This window comes from Cetorhinus maximus, chromosome 1 (genome assembly GCF_964194155.1).
Source record: "Cetorhinus maximus chromosome 1, sCetMax3.hap1.1, whole genome shotgun sequence".
NCBI classification, from domain to species: Eukaryota; Metazoa; Chordata; class Chondrichthyes; order Lamniformes; family Cetorhinidae; genus Cetorhinus; species Cetorhinus maximus.
The window spans coordinates 208,249,309-208,275,680 of NC_135879.1; positions in this window are offsets into that span (position 1 = coordinate 208,249,309).

Below are 26,372 nucleotides of genomic sequence, written 5' to 3' on the forward strand. Positions count from 1 at the left end.
TAAACAGGGTTTCCACCAGATGTCCGGTGATGTTACGACAGAAAAGGGTTCAGATGTGTTCAGGGAAAGAAGGAAAGAATAAACTGAACAACAATAGATCATTTTTTTATTCTTTCACGGAATGTGGGTGTCACTGGCTAGGCCAACATTTATTGCCAATCGCTAATTGCCCTTGAGAAGTTGGTGCTGAGCCCCATTCTTGAACCACTGCAGTCTATACCCACAATGCTGCGGTCTGCAGGTACATACACAGTGCTGTTAGGGAGAGAGTTCCAGGATTTTGACCCAGTGACAGTGAAGGAGCAGCGATTTAGTTCCAAGTCAGGGTGGTGTGTGGCTTAGAGGGGAGCTTGCAGGTGGTGGTGTTCCCATGCATCTGCTGCCCTTGCCCTTCTAGGTGGTAGAGATCATGGGTTTGGAATGCGCTATCAAAGGAGCCTTGGTGAGTTGCTCCAAGTTGCTGTAATTAGTCTAAATTCCACTCCACAATAATCTCAAATCGAATTTGAGATTAAATTGAGTTTAAATGTTTTAGATTGGGGGAAAGCGGATTTTAGTAAAATAAGGCAGGATTTGGCCAAGGTAGGCTGGGAACAGCTACTTGTGGGGCAATCTACAGAAGAGCAGTGGGGGGTGTTCAAAAAGGAAATGGGGAGGGTACAGGCTCAACATGTTCCCTCTGGGGTGATAGGAAGGAGCAACAAGCCCAGAGAACCATGGATGACCAGAGACATTCAGAATACGATGAGAAGGAAAGAGAGGCTTTTAGCATGTACAAGGGGAGCAAATCAGTGGAGGCATTAGTGGAGTACAGAAAGTGCAGGGTGGAGCTTAAGAAAGCAATTAGGAGAGCAAACGGGGGATATGAGAAAGCTCTGGCTGGTAAAAGTCGGGAAAATCCCAAGATATTCTGTAAGTATAACAATGGGAAGAGGATAACCAGGGAAATAGTAGGGCCCATTAGGGAGCAAGGGGGCAATCTATGAGTGGAGCCAGAGGACATCGGTAGAGTGTCAAACGAATACTTCACATCCATCTTCACCCAAGAGAATGAGGATGAAAGTATGGAATTCGGGGAGAGAGACTGTGAGGTTCTTGAGCAAATTGATATTGGGAGTGACAAGGTATTGGAGGTGTTGGCAGGCTTAAAAGTGGACAAATCTCTAGGTCCGGATGATTTGTGTCCCAGGCTGTTGAGGGAGGCAAGGGAGGAGATCGCAGGGGCTCTGACCCAAATTTTTAATTCCTCCCTGGCTACGGGGGAGGTGCCAAAGGACTGGATAACAGCTAATGTGGTTCTGCTATTTAAGAAGGGATGATGAGATAAGCCAGGGAACTACAGGCCAGTGAGTCTCATATCAGTGGTAGGGAAACTATTGGAGAAAATTCTGAAGGACAGAATCTATCTCCACTTGGAGAGGTAAGGTTTGGTCAGGGATAGTCAGCATGGCTTTGTCAGAGGGAGGTCATGCCTAACAAATTTGACTGAATTTTCTGAGGGGGTGACCAGGTGTGTAGATGAGGGTAGTGTAGTTGATGTAGTTTATATTGGCTTAGTTGTAGGAGATAGAGGGTGATGACAGAAGAATGTCTTAGTGACTGGAAGTCAGTGTCCAGTGGCGTACCACAGGGATCTGTGCTGGGTCCCCTATTATCCGTCATTTATATAAACGACATAGATGACTATGTGGGGGGTAGGATTAGTAAATTTGGGGATGACACAAAGATTGGCCGGGTGGTTAACAGTGAGGTTGAGTGTCTTGGGCTACAGGAAGATATAGGCGGGATGGTCAAATGGGCAGATAAGTGGCAGATGGAATTTAGCCCTGAAAAGTATGAGGTGATACACTTCAGAAGGAGTAACTTGACAAGGAAGTATTCAATGAACGGCGTGACACTAGAAAGTTCTGAGGAACAAAGGGACCTTGGCGTGCGTGTCCATAGATCTCTGAAGGCGGAGGGGCATGTTAGTGGGGTGGTGAAAAAGGCACATGGGCCACTTGCCTTTATCAATCGAGGCATAGATTACAAAAGTAGGGAGGTCGTGTTGGAGTTGTATAGAACCTTGGTGAGGTCACAGCTGGAGTACTGTGTGCAGTTCTGGTCGCCACATTATAGGAAGGATGTGATTGCACTGGAGGGGGTGCAGTGGAAATTCACCAGGATGTTGCCTGGGATGAAACATTTAAGTTATGAAGAGAGGTTGGATAGACTTGGGTTGTTTTCGTTGGAGCAGAGAAGACTGAGGGGCGACCTGATCGAGGTGTACAAGATTATGAGGGGCATGGACAGGGTGGATAGGGAGCAGCTGTTCCCCTTAGTTGAGGAGTCAGTCATGAGGGGACACAAGTTCAAGGTGAGGGGCAGGAGGTTTAGGGGGGATGTGAGGAAACAATTTTTGCCCAGAGGGTGGTGACAGTCTGGAATACACTGCCCGGGAGGGTGTGGAAGTGGGTCGCCTCACATCCTTTAAAAAATACCTGGATGAGCACTTGGCACGTCATAACATTCAAGGCTATGGGCCAAGTGCTGGTAAATGGGATTAGGTAGGTAGGTCAGGTGTTTCTCACGTGTCGGTGCAGACTCGATGGGCCGAAGGGCCTTTTCTGCACTGTGTGATTCTGTGGTTCTGTCATTCTGTGAGTGGGCATTTACAAATGCATGGGGTAATTAAGAACAACCAACATGCTAAAGAGAGCTTTTTTGAAGAAGCAACTGATTAGACAGAAGAAGGGAACGTGTGGTAAATATAGTTTATATGAATTTTGAATAGGACGGTGTTCAATAAGATGTCTCACAAGATATTTTTTAGAAAAATTCAGATATATAAAAGAAAGCAGCATTGATCGAAAGTTGGTTGACATACATGAGAGATAAGATGAATGGATGTTATTGGATTACTGAAAGGTTGGAAGTGGTGTAGTCCAGCCAACTTTTATTTTTGATATGTATAGCTAATCTGGGTTTAAAGAACACTGTCTCAATATCTACTGATGTCACAAAATAGGAATTTAAGTAGGAGTAGGCCATTCAGCCCCTCAAGCCTCCTCCACCATTCAATTGGATTATGACTGATCTGATTGTGGCCTCAATTCCACTTTCCTTCCTACCCCCTATAACCTTTGACTCCCTTGTCAGTCAAGAATCTGTCTAATTCAGCCTTTAAAATATTCAATGACCCTGCCTCTGCCGCTTTCTGGGGAAGAGAGTTCCATGGACTGACAACCCACTGAGAGAAAACTAATTTCTCCTCATCTCCATCTTATAAAATCAGGTTAGCCAAATGTGCAGTCAGGTGGAAGCTGTAATTTTAATGTGAATACGTATGTGCAATTTTGGAGGATAAACAAGGAATTAGAGTATACACTTAATGGAAAGAAGCTGAAGAGTATGGCTGAATAGACTCCTCGGGACTCAATATACAATTAACTGAAAATATGAAGACAGGTACATGTAACTAATTTTTTTTTAAAGTTTTTCTAATTAGGAACATTGAACACATAGGAAAGAGGGGCAGGAGTGGACCACAATTCCCTTGAGACTGTTTTGTTATTCAATAGCCGACCTTCACCCTCAACTTCACTTTCCCACCCGCTCTCCATATTCTCTGATTTCCTGAGAGATCAAAAATCAACCTATCCAAGTGTTGAATAGACTCAATGATGGAGCATCCACAACCCTCTAGGATAGAGGATTACAAAGATTCACGACCCTTTCAATGAAGAAATTTCTCCTCATCTCAGTCCTAAATGATTGACCGCTTATCCTGAGACTGTGCCCCCTGTGTTTTGTATTCCCCAGCCAGTGAAACAACCTCTTAGTCTTTACCCTGTCAAGCTCCTTCAGGATCTTGCATGTTTCAATTAGATCACCTCAGTTTTCTAAACGCCAGAAAGTATAGGCTTAATTTACGCAGCCTCTCATCACAGGACAACTCTCTCATCTCAGAAACCAATCGACTGAACCTTGACTGCACCACCTCTAAGGCAAATATATCCTTCCTTAGATATGGAGACCAAAACTGTACACAGTATTTCAGTAAATCATTAATATAGATAGTAAATAGTTGAGATTCCTGCACTGATTCTTGTGGCGCTCAACTATACAGCCTGTTAACTTGAAAATGTTCCACTTATCCATACTCTCTGCTTCATGTCTATTATCCAAACCTCCATCCATGCTAATATATTAACCTCAACTTCATGAACCCTTATCATGCATAGTAATCTTTTGTGAGGCACCTTATCAAATGCCTTTTAGAAATCCAGGTTTATTAAAGATACTGGTTTCTCTTTATGTACTCTATTTGTTGCATCCTCAAAAACCTCTAAAAAACAATTGTCAAACATGACTTCCCTTTCATAAAAATATGTTGACTGTCTGATAACACTATGATTTTCTAAATGCGTTGGCAAGTCTTACATAAGAATAGATTGCAACATTTTCCTTATGACTAATGTCAGGTTAACTGAATTGTAGTTCCCTGTTTTTTCTCTCCCTTCTTTTTGAATATTGTCATTTAATTTGCTAACTTACAATCCACTGGGAACATTCTAGAATCTAGGGATTTTTAGAAATCATAACCAGTGCATCCTTATTCACTGCATCTATCTCTTTTAGAATCCTAGGATGTAGGCCATCAGGTCCTAGGGATATGTCATCCCATTAACTTTCTCTAATATTCATTCTCAGCAAATAATACTTTAGGTTCTTCACTCTTATTAGTCCCTTAGTTACCTTCTATTTCTCACATGTAACTTGTATCTTCCACTGTGAAGCCAGACAAAAAGTATTTATTCAACGTCTATTTTTAATGGAACCTATTTTTGTTGGACATTTTGAATCATTTTGTAATAACTTGATGGAGCAGCGGGTTTGGTGAAGAAAAGGCTAAACTTTATTAAGGAGACACGTAGATATGCTTGCGCACAAGATGCGATCTCTCTGTGGGGAGCTCCACCCACAGGATTACCTGCACAATAAGCTTATTGGTCAAAGCCCCTGTAATTGCATCACATGATGAGTGATTGACAGGAGGGAGGGACAATACATCTAGTTACTACACTTCCTCCCCCTTTAAGTTTCTTACATTTACACTTAAAATACAAGTCAGAAAAACCAGCAAACATTTTGTACAGTCTCTGGTGATTACAAATCAAGTCTCTGAGGAGCTCGGTGGAGACAGAGCAGCGTAGCTCTACCAACGGAGGTTCCTGAACAGGATTAATGGGATCTGGGGCTGGACTAGGAGATACATCATTGGAACTGGGTAGTTCTGTATTTGCCAACTCGTTAGATATGTCTGGAATATGAGCTCTCAGACAATCACACGCCTCAGAAGTCGGCAGCGAAACATCAATCACAGGTTAATCTTGCCCTCGCCGGTATGTTTCTGTAACACTAATATGATCTACGTGTTTACGTACAGTTCTATCTTTGACTTGCACTTGAAGAGATAATGGACCAGCCTCTGAAATGATGGCTCCTGGAGTCCAACAGGGTCGACTTCCAAAATTACACACGTGCACAGAGTCGCCTACATGGAATATATGAGCCTTGCTGTGTAGATCGTGGTTCAATTTTTGATTATTCTGACTCTGTGTCACCTTCCCCTCTGGATTTGTAAACATCAAGTGTAAACGCATATGCAAACGGCATTTCATTAGTAATTCTGACGGTGTCGAGCCCGTAGTAGTATGTGGTGTTGTATGGTAATTTAGGAGAAATCTGGAAAGGTGAGACTCCAGAGTACCTCCGGATAACTTCTTCATACAGCTTTAAAGGTTGGATAGCTCTCTCAGCAAGCCCATTGGATGAAAGATGGCAGGGAGCGGTCTTTATGTGCCGGATGCCATTAAGATCTATGAATCTCTGAAATTCCACACTGGTGAAAGCTGTTCCATTGTCAGAAACAATAATCTCAGGTAAACCATGTATACTGAAGGAATGACACAGCTTTTCAATAGTTGCCGCTGAAGTTGCTGTTTTTACTTCATAGAAATCAAACCATTTTGAATGTGCATTGATGATTAACAGGAACATGGTGCCTAGAAACAGTCCCACATAGTCAATGTGCAATTTAACCCAAAGTTGACCAGGCCATTCACATGGGTGAAGATGAGCTGAAACAGGTAGCTTCTGGTGTTGCTCGCAAAGGGAACAGTGTTTAACCATGCTCTCGATGTCACTGTTTATTCCTGGCCACCAGACGTAGCTACGTTCCAGCATCAACATCTTCAATATGCCTGGGTATGCACTGTGACACTGTGACTCTGCCAAGAATGACTCTCTACCCTATGGTGGGACCACAACTCTTAAACCCCACAGCAAAATTCCGTCTTGACAACTCAGTTCAGTGTTTCTGGAATAAAATGGTTGTAAGTCATCAGACATAAGTGTTCTTGGCCATCCTTGCAAAACAAACTCTTTGGGGATAATTTTCTCCCTGTCGGAGGGGTGGGGGGTTGTGCGGGGGCAGGTACGGGTGGGCCCGCAGCCGATCGGCGCCCCCAATTGGCTGGGCGCCGCCATTTTACGTGGGCGGGCCAATTAAGACCAACCCAGCGTGACGCGCGCCCAGAAACACTGAGCGCTCCCTGTGCTGGTGGGGGGGCTTGCTTGAGTCGGGGAGTGAGCTCCTTCCCGCATGCGCACGAAAGAGTGCAGAAATCTCAAAGGTGCCTCAGGGAGATTACTTTCACTTATGAAACATTGAATAAAGGTAAAAAAAATTTAAGGACATGTCCCCTCATGTGAAACTATCACATGAGCTGGGATATGTCCATTAATTTTATTAAAAATTTTTCAAACACTTTAAAAATGTTCATGAAACCTCATCCCGCCCGTGGATGAGGTTCCATGAAAAATGCGAAGGCTGTCTGGGCTCTTCACCTGCCCACCAACCTTAAGGTTGGACGGGCAGCTCAGCTAATTGCTTTATTGGCTTTTTAAATGGCCTTAATAGGCCTTTGACAGCCGAGGGGGGTTGGGTGGGAGTGGGCGCGGGCCCCACCATTTTAAGTGGGTGGACCAATTAAGGCCTTTAGGGAAGGAAACCTGTTGTCCTTACCTGGTCTGGCCTATATGTGACTCCAGACCCAGAGCAATGTGGTTGACTCTTAAATGCCCCTGAACAAGGGCAATTAGGGATGGGCAATAAATGCTGGCCCGGCCAGTGATGCCCACATCCTGTGAATTAATTAAAAAAGGACATTAAAGCCATAGAATAAGTACAGTATAGATTCACCAGGGATGAGGAACTAGGGATATGACGAGAGACTTGAGATACTGGAATAGTTTCCAATGGAGAAAAGACACTGAAGAAGAGGTTTGATTTCTTTTGTGCCCAAGGCATTACTATTCTCCCAGCATACAATGCTACGGAATGGAATTCTGTGTTTAATGAACATCAAGATGTTTTCAGAAGATTTTGCTACATGGCTAATTATTGAGAGCAATGGCACAGCTGCTACAATGAGGTTGACCCTACAAGACCTCCAGGTAACTATCTGAGGAGACTAGCTACATCGTTGAACTATGGGGGAGGATAGTATTAAGTGCTAGTCTCTCTAATCAGCAGACTAAGAGAGACAAACTCCGTTGAGCAGTGCCACGTTGATGTAGTTTTAACAGAAGAATGAATGATCATCTTACTAAACTAATAGCACCAATTTAGACAGCTATTTAGGTAAATCCATATTAACTTCATAGAAAGGAAAGTACTCCACCTCCTGCCTTTTTTTAAAGCAAATAATTTCCTGATCATAGGTTTCTACAAATAGCTTAAAAACACTTTGTCAACATAAAGATGCTTGAGTTTCTTTCTCTGTGAGGTCATTCTGTCATCAATTATATTGTACAGCCTGATGCAGTGCAAAGTGCTTCAATACAAAATACAAAGGCTACAACTTCAAACTATGCTGAGAGCAGCACCAGAGCACACCAACCATGGAAATGCTTATACCTTTTGGTTGGCTCTCAGGCTCCTTTGAAGTTAAGCCACCTGATGTTTAGAATGCAGCCTGTCTGAGATGCACATAGACCCTCTCCACAATTAACACTGCAGCAATTTAACAGGGGAAGTACCTTCTATTCTGGTTTACAAGGTTATGGGTTCAGGCCCTACTTGAGTACATTGCCTTGGTTGACACTACAGTGCAGTACTGAAGGAGTGCTGCTCTATCAGAGGTGTCTTCTTTCAGAAGAAACATTAAACTGAGGTTCTGTTGGTTGGATTTGAGATCAGATAGATGAAGATGCCTGGATGAGTGCAGCTCCAACAACACTCAAGAAGCTCGAGACCATCCAGGACAAAGTAGCCCATTTGATTGGCATCCCATCCACCACTTTCAACATTCACTCCCTCCACCACTGATGCACAGTGGCAGCAGTGTGTACCATCTACAAGATGCACTACAGTAACTCACCAAGGCTCCTTCAACAGCATCTTCCAAACCCACGACCATTACCATCTAGAAGGACTGGGGCAGTAGATATATGGGAACACGACCACCTCCAAGCTGCCCTCCAAGCCACTCACCATCCTGACTTGGAAATATATCGCTGTTCCTTCATTGTTGCTGAGTCAAAATCCTGGAACCCCCTCCCTAACAGCACTGTGGGTGTACCTATACCACATGGACTGCAGTGGCTCAAGAAGGTGGCTCACCACCACCTTCCCAAGGGCAGTTAGGAATGGGCAATAAATGCTGGTCTAGCAAGTGACACCCCCATTTCATGAACAAACGAAAAATAATCAGTGCCTTAGCTCCTGCTTCTTCTCCTTATGGAATTAACAGATTCAAGAGATCAAGGTAATTAATATATGACAGCACAATCTTAATACTCACAAATAGGGTACCTATCAGGGACATAGAAGCTTAAACCTCACTAGTAAGTTTGCCATCTTGACTCTCAATTTGTTATATTCATTCATATTTTTATACTTGAATGGACAGTTACTTAACAACATCAGGGGACTTGCTTTGAACCTCTTAATTTTAAGACAACTGCCACGTGATCATTAAGTTTCATATGCTACTGCACCAGTAGGTGGCAATGTTACATCACATGTACTTTCTCATTGACATTACAGATGGGCTAATAAAAGCTAAATAGATACTCATAGATCTGAATGCTGGAAAAACTCAGCAGGTCTAACAGCGTCTGTGGAGAGAAGAACAGAGTTAACGTTTTGAGTCCGTATGACTTAAGGCTCCTTGACTTGATGACTTTTCTGTCCGTATGACTTAAGAGTCATACGGACTCAAAATATTAACTCTGTCTTTCTCTCCACAGACGCTGTTAGACCTGCTGTGTTTTTCCAGCATTTTCTGTTTTTGTTTCAGATTTTCAGCATCCACAATATTTTGCTTTCATCATAGATATTCATATATGTTGCCATTCACTCTTCTTCAAGCAATTTATCCCAGGCATGCTATCCCCAATATAGGCCATCATTCTTTCTGCCTTGGTTCTTAAATTGCCTGAAACTTTATAACACCCCTTGACTTGCTTGGTCTGCAAAATTCTTACTGTTGAATCTACTTTTCATTCGCTCATGAAATGTGGGGGGTGGGATCACTGACAAGGCCAGCTTTTATTGCCCATCCTAATTGCCCTCGAGTAAGCCACCTTCTTGAACTGCTGCAGTCCATGCAGTGTAGGTAAATCCACAGTGCTGATAGAGAGGCATATCCAAGATTTTGATCCAGTGACAATGTAGAAACAGCAATATATTTTCAAGTCAGGGTGGTGTATAACTTAAGTGGGGAAATCGCAGGTTGTGATTCTCCTTTGTAGCTGCTGGCCTTGTCCTACTAGGTGGTAGAAGTCGAAAATTTGGGTGGTACTGTTGAAGAAACCTTGGCGAGTTGTTACATTGCAACTTGTACGGTAACTGCAGCCAAAGTATATCAAGTGGTGAAGGAACTGAATGTTATTAATATGCATTATTCCAAGGTCTGCTCTCTCAGGTGGACACAAAAGATCCCATGGCACCATTCAAAGAAGAATATGCGAATGTGCCCAATGTCCTGGCAACCAATAATCTCTCCGCTAACGCACCTAAAATGGTTTAATGGGTCATTTATTTCATTTATCTTTGTGGCGGCACCTTTTTACACAGAAATTAGATACCATATTCCACTACATTACAAAAGCAGTTACAATTCAGAAGTAATTCATTGACTGTGAAGGACTGTGAGGCATCCTGAGGTCACCAAAGGCTATATAAATGCAAGTTCTTTAGTTACTCGTGGGTCAATAAGATAATTTATGTGGCATGTGCTCAAAAGGTCAAAGAAATTTATGATGAGACCAATGTTTGCTTCAATAAAAATAATGGGTACACAAATCACTGTACAGGCTTCCCTTTCCTTCTGTAGTAAAGCACTAAACCTGAGCTAATTTTTTCAGGTGTCTTGGACCAGGAAATAGAACTTAAGGCAATATGGTTAATCTTATTAATTTCACACATGACACAATTGCTAATTAAAATATTTATTGTTTAAATGGCACATCCAATATGATGCATCATGAATCAATCCTGATGCAAATTTTCAAAAGCAGGCTATAATAAGGAACAGCAGCAGGAATTTAAGAGGGAAATGTCCTAAATCTCCAAATGACTTGAAGTTTAGGAAATATTACAGATAAGTAGATGGTGAAAACCCTTATGATTTATTTACACTTTGAGAACATTTCTGAAATGCTCTACATGAAAGTCTTCTAATTGCACCACGAGCCAAAGGAATCCGAGGTAAAACATGGGACTCGATTAAAAAGGTTTGAATGAAAAATGAAATGGAAAGTACTGATGACAAATGAAAAATTGAGTTGGGGTATCTGCTGAAGAAGGTTTGGTGTCCTATTTCTTAAAAACATTAATGGCTAGGAAACATATGTAGATATCACAGATCCCTGAAGATAGCAGGACAGGCCGATAAGATGGTTAAGAAGGCATATGGAATCTGAAAGAATAGAATATAAGAGCAGGGAGGTTATGCTGGAACTATATAAACCATTAGTTAGGCCACAACTTGAGTACTGTGTACAGTTCTGGTCACCTCATTACAGAAAGGATGTAATTATGCTAGAAAGGGTACAGAGGAGATTTACAAGCATGCTGCCAGAGCTGGAAAATTGCAGCTATGAGAAAAGATCGGATAGGCTGGTATTGTTCTCCTTGGAACAGGGGAGGCTGAGGGGAGATTTGATTGAGATGTACAAAATTGTGAAGGACCTGGATAGAGTGGTTGGGAAAGGCCTATTCACCTAAGCAGAGGGGTCAGTGACTAGGGGGTGTAGATTTAAAATGTTTGGTAGAAAGAATAGGGGGGAAATTATTTTTCACCCAGGGGATTGTAGGGGTGTGGAACTCACTTCCTGAGAGGGTTGTAGAGGCAGAAACTCAACTCATTGAAAAGGCATCTGGATGTGCACCTGAAGTGCCGTAACCAGCAGGGCAATGCACCAAGTGCCGGAAAGCGGGATTAGACTGGATGGCTCATTTTTCAACTGGTGCAGACACGATGGGCCAAGTTTCTATGATTGTATTATTCTATATCAGCCTGGAGTTTCCGTTCAATGCCCTGGCTCTTCTGGAGCAATTTGGCCAAAATCAGCAAAAACATTGCAAATTTTTAAGTGCAATTTGCGTTCAGCACAAATTGAATTTCTGTGATCTTTGGGCCAGAATTTATGGGCCACCATATTCACTATATTGCCTGCACCTGCCCCCTGCCGACCTCCCCCCAACCCCATTCCTGCCCCCCGCCCCGCAACTAAAAAGTCTGCAGGGAGCCCATCAACCAAAAAGCCAGCTGCTGCACAGCCATTTTACACTGGAAGCAACATTAATTGACTATGGGCGAGACTTAACAGAATCAGAGCATTTTAACGACACAGAAGGAAGTCATTCGGCCCATTATGTCTGCACCGGCTTTCCAAATAAGCATTATGACCTAGTGCCGTTACCTTGCCATTTCCCCATACCCTTGCACATTGTTTCTATTCAAATAATCATCTAATGTCCTCTCTTTTGCTTTGATTGAATCTGCCTCCACCACAATTCCAGGCAGTGCATTCCCGACCTGAACCACTCGTTGTGTAAAAAAGCTTTTTCTCACGTCACACTTACTTCTTTTGCAAATCACTTTAAATCTGTGCCCTCTCGCTCTTGATCCTTTTACGAGTGGGAACAGCTTCTCCCTATCTACCCTATCCAGCCTCTCATCATTTTGAACATCTCTATCAAATTTCCTCTCAGCCTTCTCTCCAAGTAGAACAGTCCCGACCTCACCAATCTATTCTCATAGCTGAAGTTTCTCATCCCTGGAACTATTCTTATAAACCTCTTCTGCACTCTCTCCAATATGCTCACATCCTTCCTATAATGTGGTGCCCAGAACTGTACACAATATTCCAGCTGAGGTCTAATGAGTACCTTATATAAATTCAGCATAACCTCCTTGCTCTTGTACTCTATGCCGTTATTAATAAAGCTAAGGATGCTATATTATGAATTGCTCTCTCCACCTTTCCTATCACCTTCAATGATCTATGCACATATACACTCAGGTCTTTCTGCTCCTGCATTCCCTTCAAAATTTCACCCCTTATTTTATATTGTCTGTCCATGTTCTTCCTACCAAAATGCATCACCTCACATGATAGTGTTGACCTTTATTCTGCTATTAACACCTACTCTGGAGAAAAGCTTTCATCTTTATCCCATCATTTACCATTGCTTTGTCTTGTGTTCCATGATATCTTTGTAATTTAATCTCTCCTGCCCTGAAATCTATCCTTCATTTTGTGCCACCTGCCCACCCCTCCCCCACTTTTTCAACAAAATAAAGTTCTAGGTGTCTATTGCAGTCTTTAATTTTTAAAAAAAATCCTCCCATTCATAAAAATAATCATTGTCTACATTTCAATCCCTTGAGCTACATAATCCCTTAAAAGAACAAACATTACATTCAAGTGCTTAATCCCATATAAAACAAACATTGGAATTCATAGTCCAACTTCAAAGAATTTATAAGTGCTTGGGGCTGTCAATCAAATTGTGAAATGGAAGGCACCCTCTGCAATAATGGAAGGTTGGGAAATCAGTCATATAACAGAAATCCAGAAATGATAACACTCAGGCTTATGTCAGCAGACTGTGTAAAATAGCAAGCAATGATTTTTTTAAAACATCCACACAAGATATTTCAAAGTTTTAGAGGGCAGGACTTTTAAATTCATTGACACTTTTTGGAGTTGCTTTTGGCACTTTTGACAGTTCCTCTTGACAGCTCTCTTGACAGTTCCAATGGGTTTATGAACTTTTTATGCATATTCATGTCCATTTTTAATAACCCAAAGGGCACCTCACCCAAAGGGAAGCTTACCTCTCCAAAAAGGAAGCTTACCTCTCCCAAAGGACACTTGACTTCCTCCAAAGATGTCATGAAGCTATTAACGTATGTAATATTTTGGAAGATATTTTTCTTTTAAAACAGAGATTTAGTCTGTGGGTGTGTCTTAATTGGATCAAAGTCAGCTAGTCTGGGTGCTTTGATATGTACTAGTTTTGATATGTAAGAGAGATAGCGTGCATTTGCATTTTTTGAATAGAGCATTCAAGAAGTGGGGTGAAAACTGACACCTATCTAGCAGCTACCAAGCAATATGTTTATATTACTAATAAAATTGGTACTATGAAAGGGTTTTTTATTGTTAGAGGAGGCTGGTGATACAATGAGAATTTACTTTCAATGGGCGGTGGTAAATATAACTTCAGCAGTTTTCGGGTGTGCAGAGCAGAGGCAATGTGAGATCAAAAGGCAGCTGTAAACCTCCAACTGGCTCCACAGGAACCAAAGTGCAAAGAACCTCCTTTTGAATTTGTAAGGTTAAAATGCTTTGCCTGGTGTTTGGTTAAGTCTATGGGTTGCCGTTACCTTAATGGATTAGCTGGGAGTTTGTTAAAAGTTATGATAGAGTAGTAATTTGTAGCCATGTGTATATATATTTTAACCTGTACAAGTTAATAAAATGTTTCATTTAGTTTAATGTAAATCTTCAAGAACTGGTGGTCTGATTCCTGAATTTAGAGTCGCATCTCAAACATAACACTTAAAATTATAGGTTAAGACAGTTGTTTAAAATTTGTCCCTGGGATTTTTAAATAACTCAGCTGTACCAACTGCATCGGTTGTAACAATTGGGGGCTTTTGCTGGGATAAATTATGGCCAAGATTTTTCAGTTGGCGTATGGGGGAGGGCCCGACATGCCGGCATGTAAAATGACGCGCGAGGACGTCGGGCGTTCATCCCGAGGTCATCGCGCTGTCTTGCGATGTTTCATTTGGCGGGTGTGCACCGGAGACAGCTGTGCACCCGCCGATAATTGATAGGCCTATTAGGGCCATTAAGAAGTCATTAATGTCAAGTTTACGCTGCCCATCCAACCTTAAGTTTGTGGATGAGGTTTCCTAAAGCTTTTACTACTTAAATAAAAAGTTTCTATGAAAACTAAAAACATGCCCCATCTCACATAGTCACATGAGGGGACACGTTTCATTAAATTTTTAATGTTTTAATGAAATTTAAAAAAAAACACTTCCATCTCCCTGAGGCATGGAGTTGTACATGTGCGAAAGAGCGCTGGCTCTGCCTCTCCCTCCTCCCCCTACCCGCATAGGTAATGCTCAGTGCTACTGCTCTTGTATTATGCTGGGTGGGCCTTAATTGGCGGTCGGCTTCGCAACTGCCCCCACCCACTCCCGCCGGGCCCACCTGATACAGGAAAAATTCAGGCCTATATTTCTAATTCTTTGATTGGTTTGGAATTGGTGAATCTTAAGCTTACAAGTATGAGAGGCACTTTGAATTCAGGAGCTGGTGAGGTATTTTAGAAATGGTGAGATGGCTTTGGCATTTGCTAAGACTTGTCTGGAAGTAGCAGAGATAACTCTGATTGGTTTGGAGAAAATAACCAAAAGTAAGCTAACAGAGTTGGCAGATAAGTTAAAATTGGGGTTACCTGCTAGGAAATCAGATATAGTTAAACGTATAGCACAGCATCTACAGTTGGAAGTGAAACCTGACACTAGTGAGTCACAGATGAAGGTAGTGAGACTTCAGTTACAAATGAAGAAGCTTGACTTAGAAGCAAGTGAATTAGAAATTGTGAAGATGGAGAAGGAGGAAAGAGATGAGAAAGGTTGGCAGTTAGAAAAGAGATGCCAGTAGGTGAAGAAGGGTTTATCTCTAGAGTAGAACCCAGTGAGGATAGTTTAAATTTGTACAATCTTTTCCAAAGTTTGAGGAAAACGACATTGAAGCATTCTTTATTTCATTTGAGAAGCTAGCTAAACAGATGGAATAGCCACAGGAAAATTGGACATTATTATTACAGTCTAAGTTGTTAGGTAGGGCACATGAGGCATATGCTTCGCTATCAGAAGAAATGCTGGTGAATTAAAATGTGGTGAAAAAAGCTATTTTGAGTGGGTATGAGTTGGTTCCTGAAGCATACTGGCAGAAATTTAGGAATATGAGAAAACAGCCTGGTTAAACTTATATTGAGTTTGAAAGTGTAAAACAAAGTAATTTTGACCGGTGGATATGGGCGTTAAAAATAGAGACAACCTGTGCAGCTCTTAGGGAAGTCATTCTTTTGGAACAATTTAAAGATTCAATCCCTTTGGTAGTGAGAACTCCTGTGGAGGAACAGAGGGTTGATTCTGTAAGACAAGCAGCAGAGATAACTGGTGATTATGAGTTAGTTCATAGAGCTAAACATGCTTTCCGTCACCCTTTCAAATCAGAAAAGGACAAAAAGTGGGAGGATGAAAGGGAGGTAGGTAGTCAAGGAAGAGAAGGAGTAGTTGGAAATTCCCAGGAAGTTTTTTTCTCAGAATATAAAGGAAGGTGCTGAAGGTAGAAGTGGCATTCGAAAATTGAGGTGTTTTCATTGTAATAAAGTAGGGCAGACAGTCATCATGTTGGAAGTTGCAGGAAAAATCTGTAGGAATTATTGGGGTACAGAAAGCTCTGGAAGTAAAAGTACTATGGGTTCTGAGGTTCAGGCACAGGAGAAACAAATGGCTTGTGCACAGGTGAAACAGGGAAAATCAGTGAAAGATAAATAAGTGGGATTGTGTTCACAGTTTACTCAAGAGAATTCTGGGGAACAGGTTGCAGAAATGTTTAAATACTTTGTATGTGAAGGGAAAGTCTTCCCATGTGTACAGGTGGAGTCGGTAAAGATGTTAAAATTTTAAGAGACAGGGCTAGTCAATCCTTAATGTTGTAGGTAGTGATATTTGTTGTTCAAAGGGAGTGTCGCAGGAGAAAGTAATAGTGGCCGGGATTTTCCGGCCCCGTCGCAGGCGAGACCTGCCGCGGGCAAGGTGACATCCCAGCCAGAAGTCCATTGACTTGTGGTGGTTCTGGAAGATCGTGGCGGCAGGCGGGTGTGGAAAATCCCGCCGAATAAGTGGGGTTCATGGAGATGCTAAATCTATTCCGTTGTGGAAGGCAAATTTAAAGAGCAAATAGAAGACTGGTGAAGTTATAGTTGGAGTGGTGGAAAAATTGCCCATAGAAGGGGTTCAATTTATGCTGGGTAATGATATAGCTGGATTACAAATGTGGGTGATGCCTATGGTAGTTGAGCAGCTTGTAGACGTGTTTTCAACAGAAGTGCTGCAGAAGGAACATCCTGGATTGTTTCCTAATTGAATTATAATGGGATCAAAGGCCCATAGGGATGAACAAGATAAACAAGATAAGCAGGCAGTTCAAAGGCAGAAGAAGGTGTCGAAATCCAATTAGCTGGCACTGTATTTGATAACATTGTTCAGGAGGAAGGAATGCAGGACAGTTAGGTTGAAATGTTTAACTCAAAGAGGTTAGTGGAGTTACAGAAAAATGATTTGCAATTAAAACAGTTATATCAGAAAGTTTATTCACAAACCGAAACCAGTATGTTATTATCTTTGAGGGGTTATTTTGATGAGAAAATATCATGTCTCAGCAAATGAAAGCTGAAGGGAGGTGCATCAAATTGTTATCCCATTATGGTATAGAAATGAGATTCTGAGGATTGCTCATGAAATTCCAATGGGGGGATATTTAGGACTTAGGAAAACACAGGGAAAGATACAGAGGTTTTTTTTTTGGCCAGGATTGCACAGGGATATAGACAAATTCTGTAGAACCTGTTATACATGTCAAATAACAGGAAAACCACAAGCAATGATTAAGCCAGTGCCTTTAATCCCAATACCAGCGTTTGAAGAACTTTTTACCAGGGTCATCATTGATTGTGTAGGACCCCTCCCTAAGACTAAAAGTGGAAATCAATATTTATTGACAATAAAGCCATACCTTTAAGAAATATTGCAACTAAGAAGATTGTGGAGGAGTTAATTAATTTTGTTTACAAGATATGGCTTACCTAAAGAAATACAATCAGATCAGGGGTCAAATTTCATGTCACATCTGTTTCAGGAAGTAATGAACAGTTTGGGGATTAAACAGTTTAAGTCAACAGCTTATCATCTGGAGTCACAGGGAGCTTTGGAAAGGTGACATCAAACTTTAATAACTATGATAAGAGCACACTGTCAGAATTATGCACAGGATTGGGATACAGGAATTCCATTTTTGTTATTTGCTATTAGAGATGCTCCTAATGCATCAACTTGGTTTTAGCCCTTTTGAACTAGTTTATGGTTATGAGGTAAAGGGACCACTGAAATTGATTCATGAGAAATTGGTGGATCAAAAATCAGAAAATACTCTCCTGGATTATGTATCAAATTTCAAGGAAAGATTGAACAGAGCATGTGAGTTGGCTAGGGACCATTTAAAGATATCACAGCAAGCGATGAAAGTGAAAGCAGATAAGAAAGCTAAAATTTGCAGTTTTGTTTCTGGAGAGAAAGTATTAATTTTGTTACCAGTACTAGGTGATTCATTAAATGCAAGATTTAGTGGGCCTTACAGGATTGTAAAGAAATTGAGTGGAGTAAATTATTTAATAAATACTCCAGACAAAAGAAAGAAGCAGAGGGTGTGTCATGTAAATATGCTTAAAAAGTATTTTGAGAGGGAAGATGAACAAAAAGAGATGTTAGTGATGGTGGATGATGAGAAAGAGGTAGAGGTGCAGGACTCTGAAATTGATTTTCCTCTAATCAAATTGGATAGTGAGGGGGTGCTTGAAAATTTAAATAAAATATTGAGTTACCTTCCAAGCAAGTGTCAAAGTGATTTGGTAAAGCTATTGCAGCCACACAAACCTATTTGTGGAAATAAGTTAGGAAAGACACATTTAACTTTATATGATGTATGTATAGGAATATCATCTGCAATAAGGCAACAGCCTTATAGGTTAAATCCAGCAAAGTTATCACAAGTACAAAACAAAATTTATTTCATGCTTCAAAATGATATAATTGAATCTAGTTGTAGTAACTGGAGTTCGCCTATTGTACTGGTACCGAAACTGGATGGAACACAAAGGCTGTGTGTGGCCTATCGAAAGGTGAATGCAGTGACAAAAGCAGGTTTATATCCCATACCACTGTTGGAGGATTGCATTGAGAAAGTGGGACAATCAAAATCTATCACAAATATTGACTTGCTAAAAGGATATCGGCAGTTACCATTGTCAGAGAGAGCAAAGGAGCTTTTGTAATGCCAAGTGGACTATATCAGTTTAAAATTCATGCCATTTGGTATGAAGAATGCACCTGCAACATTTCAAAGACTGACAAACGAAGTAATTGCAGGTCTAAGCAATTGTGCGGTTTACATTGATGATCTAATCATTTTCAGTCAGACATGGGAGGATCATTTACAGCATCTGAAAGAATTATTTACTCGACTACAAGAAGCTAATTTGGTGATGAACTTGGCTGAAAGTGAATTTGCAAAAGCACAAGTTACATACCTAGGCCATACCATTGGACATGTTAAGGTGGCTCCGAGAGATGTGAAAGTCAAGGCTACCGTGGATTTCCCAACATCTACAACAAAATGAGAAGTTTTGAGATTTCTGGGCATGAGTGGGTTTTACCGGAAATTTGTACCAAATTTTAGCCAAGCGGCTGCTCCACTGACTGAGCGATTGAAAAAGAACAAGAAGTTTCAATGGACACTGGAGTGTCAGAAGTCATTCGATAGTTTGAAAATGGTATTAACTACGACACTAGTTTGGGATGTACCCAATTATGCCAAGCAATTCAAGTTGGCTGTTGATGCAAGCGATATAGGCATTGGGGCTGTACTGTTACAAGAAGATGACTCTAGAATTGAAAAACCGATAGGGTATTTTTCACGGAAACTGAATGTACAACAGCTCGGAAAAGAGACTTTGGGCAGAATTTTCCGTTTGACATGTGGGGGGGTGGGATCCGCATGCCAACGTGTAAAATGACACGCAGTGACGTCGAGCGAGTGTCCCGATGGCACTGCGCGCCATCCAATATTTCGGTGGGCGGGCGCGCGATGATCTCTGTTGCGCACCCGCCATTAATTAACAGGCCACTTAAGGCTCTTGAGGCTCCAATTGACGGGGATCTTGCGGCGCCCATGTGATCTTCAGCTCATCGCACGGGCAGGCAGGTAGCAGAAATTTGTATAAACCTCACCCAAGAGCGGGAGAAGAGGGCTCAGTGGGGTCGCAATTCTACAGATTTAAAAGTTATTGTACAAAAGTTACTGAAACTTGCCTGTGTGAAAACTTCAAAACACATACCAGCTGCTTGGACTGGACTCATAAGCTTAGGTCAGCACTTTGCTGTGAGGATTTGTTTTTGGACCTGTAGGTTTCAGGAAGCTTCTCTGAGCCTGGGAATGGGAAGTGATCTCTCCACTGGATGCACCTCCTCTGAGGAGGAAGGGAGGGCTAGAAGGGGGAGGAGCCAGGAGTGCACATTCAGCCTCCAGGGGAGCCACCTTTTGGAGGACAGGCGCAGGCACAAAGGGCGCAGGGGCAAGAGGTAGTCCAAGGCGGAAGTGCCCGCAAAAGATGCCACTATCCTGCTGCCAGGGTTTACAGGCAGCAAAACAGCTACCTCAATATGTCTGAGGTGCAGTGCCGAAGGAGGCTCCATCTGTCAAGGGAGACAGTCAACACTATTTGTCAGATGACTGGTCCAGAGATCTCCACTAACTGTGTGGGTGGACACCCCATGCCCGTGGTTCTAAAGGTCACAGCTGCCCTCAACTTCTATGCCTTCGGCTCTTTCCAGGGTTCGGTGGGTGATCTATGCGGTGTCTCCCAATCAGCTGTCCACACTTGTGTCAAGCAGGTCACAAACGCTCTGTTCAGGCATGTATCGAAATTCATCCACTACTTTTGGGACCAGGCAAGCCAGACACAGCAAGTCAGAGGCTTCGCGTCCAGGGTGCAATAGACTGCACACATGTGGCCATCAAGGTGCCAGCAGGTGAGCCTGGTGCCTTTGTCAACAGGAAGGGCTTCCACTCCATGAACATGCAGATAACGTGTGATCATTGGGTGCCGCGGTCACTGACAGAGGGGCGGAGGAGCTGCCGGCCTCATCCGGAGCGCCCTGAGAGGCGCCAGCAGAGACGACAGGCAGCTGCTCCACTGATGTGAGGTCCGTTCGGCCCTCCCTGTTCACCGTAGATGGATGGGCACCAAGGTGAGATACCTGGTGTCCAAACCACCGCCCACACGGGCACCGACCACATGAGGTCAATGCCGCTGTGAGGGATTGCAGGTCCGAGCGCAACCGCAGGAACCCCTGATCCTGACCCTGGAGATGCCTCTCCATGAGAGTCGCCACTCTCTCCATGGGGGAAGCTTGCCGCTCATCCATGAGGCTCAATGCAGTGGCTACAGTCCGTGTAGACTCCTCCACCATGGACACCAAGCCAAGCACAGCCTCATGTATCTCCACCAGAAGATGCTGCACACCTGGCCTGATCTCATGAGTTGGCTGCATCGCTGACGACTCCAGAAGGTCATCATTAGCCATGGACTGAGCATGTGCCTGGGCGCCTGCAGTCCTCCGGGCACTCTCTTCTCCCGCCAGCTCCTCCAGCAACTGTGAAGTGCCCTCACTGCTGTGCCCCGGTACACTAGCCGAAGATATGATGTCCACCGGGGTGCCAGTATCTGCACTGGTGCCTGCCTGGCAGAGATGGTGTGACGCTAGTGATGTTGGAACTCCATGGCCCTCAGGTGTCTGGATCCCGGCCCTGTGCCGGTGATGCTGAAAGGAAGAGTAAGGACATTCAATCAGTTAGCCTGCGGGCAATGTCAATGTAGATGCCTGTCCCCCAGATTATCATGCTCTCATCATTCTACACGCAATGGGCAAGCCATGTTGGTAACGTCACTCACTCAACGATCAGCACTGCTGTTGATGTGAGTGCTGGCCACACATACCTGCCTGTGGAACCCCAGCCTCTCCGGCTCCGGAGGACCTAGGCGGATGGTGCCTCTTCAGGTTGAGGGCCTCCTGCTCGAAGCGACTAAGCAGCATTACCTGGGCTGGTCCACCACCAGTCCTCACCCGCTCGGTAATGTTGTGAGAATTCTTCTCCTGGAAATGAGAAAAGAGCATTGATAAGTGATACTTGTACCGTGAATCTCCTCACGGCTGGCCTATCCCAAGCCCAGTTGGCCTTTGCAGGGGTTCAATGCATCCTTATCCCGCTGCTGCCGAACAGTCACACAAATATGCCAGATGTGTCCTTCCCCCCACCCCCGGCTTGGCCACACTCTGCCTTCATCACACTCAGGAGTACACACCTGCCATTGCAAGGAGGCACAATGACGTGGAGCGCAGAGGGCAGCAGATCGATCTGTGCCACGCCACCTTGAAGATCCCCTCCCTCCCATCACCCTGACATCGACGTGTCCTGGAGTGCGAGCACTGCGCCTGGGTGCAGATCCTCCAGGTTTCCCCCACCACAGTCATGTGGGCCTCAGTCCACCACATGCTGTGGGGTCAGAACCCATCTGATCACCACCCTCTCAGGCTGACCAACGCATCAGGAATATCAGCTGGCCTGCCCAGCTAAGGACACATGCCGTCAATGACTCATTGCATTCAAGCCAGTCAGCCAGCGGGGGGGAAGCTTACATGATGGGTGAAGTGAATGGTGCCAACATGCTACTCACCCTTCCCGTGCGCAGCAGATCATTGAAGCGCTTGCAGCACGGATTCATGTGCACCGCACCACATCATGGGAGTTCACAACCTCTGCTACCTGCTCCCATGCACACTTTGTCAAGTGGGGCGGCCTCCTCCTCCCATCCTAGGGGACGAGCACCTCTCACCATGTTGCCACCTCCTCGAGGAGGGCAGCAAGGCACTCATCTGAAAACCGGGGCGCACATTGAATGCCCGCCCTACCCTCCTGCATGGCCAGCCTGGATCTGTGTTGGCCCCGACCTCTGGCCATGTACAGCAGCCTTGGAGAGGCTGCAGCTTGCCCTTTTAAACAGGCCGCCATTGGACCCGGCAGCGATTGCCGATCTGCTGCCTGCCCACTCCCGCCATCACTTGGAGCTGCGAAACACGCTAGGCAGGCCTTAATTAGCCCGCCCCACGTAAAATGGTGGCGCAGACCCGATCGCCGTCGCTGATCAGGTCCGTGCCCGCCCACGCCCACGCCCACTCCCACTCCATCCCGGCCAACACCACCCCCCCCCCGCCCCACCCCCCTTGCGCCAGATGGAAAATTCTGCCCTTTGAGTTTGGTGTTAACATTGCAGTATTTTGAAATTTATGTTGCAAACAATTCATCAGAAACAATTGTTCATACAGACCATAATCCTTTGAAGCTTTTGGATAAATTTTGTGACATAAATGCAAGGCTTTCCTGATGGAGCCTATTGTTCCAACCATTTAATCTACAAATTATACATATTGCTGGAAGAGAAAATCTGTTCGCAGATGTGCTATCAAGAGTATGAAGCTTAAAGGAAAATGGGACATTTAAAAAAAATAGTTGGACACTGAACTGGAGTGATTTCTGTTGATACCAAGGACTCGTGTATATATATTATGTTAATGCATGCATCTGGTAATGTAATAGTGTAATAAGTATAGGAGATAGTGCGAGATGGGTTATTAAAATGAAGCCATCTTTTAGAATTATGACGGTTCATTTTTTGATAAGGAGGGGGATGTCATGAATCTATTAATGTATGTAATATTTTGGAAAATATTCTTTTAAAATAGAGGTTTGGCCTGTATTGTGTCTTAATTGGATTAAAGCCAGCTAGTCTGGGTGCTTTGATGTGTACAAGTTTTGATATGTAAGAGAGATAGAGTGTATTTGCATTTTTTGAATAGAGCATTCAAGAAGTGGGGTGAAAACTGACACCCATCTAGCAGATACCCAGCAATATGTTTATATTACTAATAAAATTGGTACTATGAAAGGGTTTTTATTGTTAGAAGAGGCTGGTGATACAATGAGAACTTACATTCAATGGGCGGTGGTAGGTATAACTTCAGCAGTTTTCGGCAGAAGCAATATGAGATCAAAAGGCAGCTATAAAATGCTTTGCCTGGTGCCTGGTTAAGTCTATGGGTTGCTGTTGCCTTAATGGAGATTAGTTTGGGAATTTGGTATACGTTATGATAGTGGTAATTTACAGCTATGTGTATATATATTTTAACCTGTGTAAATTAATAAAATATTTCATTTAGTTTAATGTAAAACCTCGAGAACTGGTAATCTAATTCCTGAATTTAGAGTCGCATGTCAAATGTAACACCTAAAATTATAGTTTATACAGTCGTTTAGAGTTTTCATCTGGGATTTTTAAATAACTCAGTTGTACCAACTGCATCAGTCATAACAGGGACCATAACCAAAGGGGTACCCTACCTCTCCAAAAGGGTACCTCTCCTCTCCAAAGGATATCACAAAGTTCAGACCAGCTCCTACTAGGCCTAATCTGTGTACATTGTGTTTCACACACCTGGGTCACCAAAATTAAACATGACTAGATGCAGCTGCTGATTAAATGGGTAGCTGCCTCTGCAAAATGCGCATGCACGAAATGCAGCGCGCTCACATTCCTGCCCCCGTGAAAATGGTGAGTACCATGCTCAGGGGGCAGGACTTCTGGGTTTTGGCCACTTCCACCATTTTCACAATGACGAGAGGCTCTACATCATTGCAAAAATCCAGGCCTGGGTCTCTTATTCTGCTGCCTCAGGACACCAGTCTCCATTAATGGAACGCCCAATTTTCCATCGAGTGTCCTACATTCATATCATGTCTAGCTAACATTGTACATCGAGGTGTATCCCTACAAATTCACTTATACTTCCTAAGTAACCTTATTAGATCTTCCCGTGGTCCTTCTTCTAAATATAAGAACAAAGTATCTAACTGTCCCAGTATTTTCATATGGACTAATCGAATTGTAGGAGGTTCACTCTGTGCATTACTTCTCCCTCTACCTTACTCTTATTGTCCCTGTCATCCTCCATTACTCCTACCAGCTGGCATACTTGCTCTTTCCCATCATCTTCCTTGCAGTGATATTGCTTCAGCTTGTTTATGTGACATAACAGCTTCTTCTTCCTATGCTCAGGAGTATCTATTAGATAAGTCACTTTATTAATTCTCCTAACTACCTTGTAGGGGCCACCGAATTTCGCTTTCAGGGGTTCACCCTGCAAAGGTAATAATACCAATACTTCATCTCCTGCTTGGGATGTTCTAGTTGTAGTATATTTGTCTGCCCATCCTTTCATTTTTGTTTGGGAATTTTTTAAGTGCTCTTGTGCTACTTTACATGTTCTTGTGAGTCTTTCTAGAAACTTGGACACGTAATCCAACATGGAGGATTCTTCTTTCTGCTTTAGGAACTTTTTCTTAATCACTTTTAATGGACCTCTTATTTCATGACCATAGATCAATTCAAATGGACTAAATCCTATAGATTCATTCGGAGAACCTCTGGTAGCAAATAGTAAGAAATCTAATCGTTTGTCCAAATCCTTTGGGTATTCATCGCAATAGGTCTTTATCATGGTTTTGATAGTTTGATGATACCTCTCTAAAGCTCCCTGTATCTGTAGGTCATAGGCAGTAGACTTTAACTGTTTGTTACCCAAACTGTTGATTATGTCCTGGAACATTTTAGACATGAAGTTAGAACCTTGGTCAGATTGTATTTCAATAGGCCATAACGAGTCAAAAACGGAGTTAACTTTTCCACTACAACCTTAGCTGTAATTGTCCTTAAAGGAATAACTTCTGGAAATCGGGTTATCATATCCATGATTGTAAGGGTGTACTGATGTCCTGCTTTCATTTTGGGTAATGGCCCTACACAATCTACTAATACCGGACTGAATGGTTCTTCACAAACTGGTATGGGTATTATAGGTGCTGGTGTGATTACATATTGAGGTTAGCCTAATACCTGACATGTATGACACATTTTACAAAATTGTATTATGTCCTTATGAAGCTTTGGCTAGGGAAAATGCCTGTTTATCGATGCTTGGGTTTTCTGTATCCCTACATGTCCTGCCTGTTGTGGTCACTTTGACAAACGGACCACAGGAGTCTCAGGTACAGGTCACAATCGTTTATTCGAGCAATTGCAAGGAGAACACCATCTCAATACAGCTTGAGATAGCACTCTGCTAAACTATAAATGTTCATCATATTTATACATTATTGGTTACGTACAAGAACAGTTTCCAGATTTTGATCTTGTCAACATATAGGTTTACATTAAACTGACAAGTCTGGTGACAAGTACATGCATTGTATGCCCCTATTTGTTTCTCACCCAGACAGAGACCCTCCCTCTTACCTAAACTAGGACCATCTGTTCTTTCCCTATCTGTTGTAAACAGGCTCAATCTTAGTTGTTTTTCAACCTAAGGCTCCAGTCTGACTCCCAAAACACCCAATCTATCATATTTACATTCTCCTTCATCCAATATGGCCTTGCTGATACTCACAAGCCCTGAGAATGTGTGAGGTTTAGATTTCTCTCTGTCCAGCTTACACAGACAGGTTTTGCCTGCTTGGATATTTTAAGTATTGATTCCCTTCAATAAGTTCTTATTATATTCCTTTATTTCCCCCTAACACTGCCATAGGAATTTCATGTGCTACTTGCAATATCTCCTTATGATATTTGGGCGGTACCACTTTTTGATGAACAGCCATCCATTACTCATCTGCAGGCCTGTGAGGGTGTCTCCACTTTCTCATCAGAATTATTAATGTAATGGCACTCCAGAACTCTTTCTGCCTCAGCTTCAGTGTGAGCTGACTGTGCTAACTTGTTTAACTCTGGATCTGCTTTCTGAGCCTCAATTAATGAAGACATGCCAAACACTTCC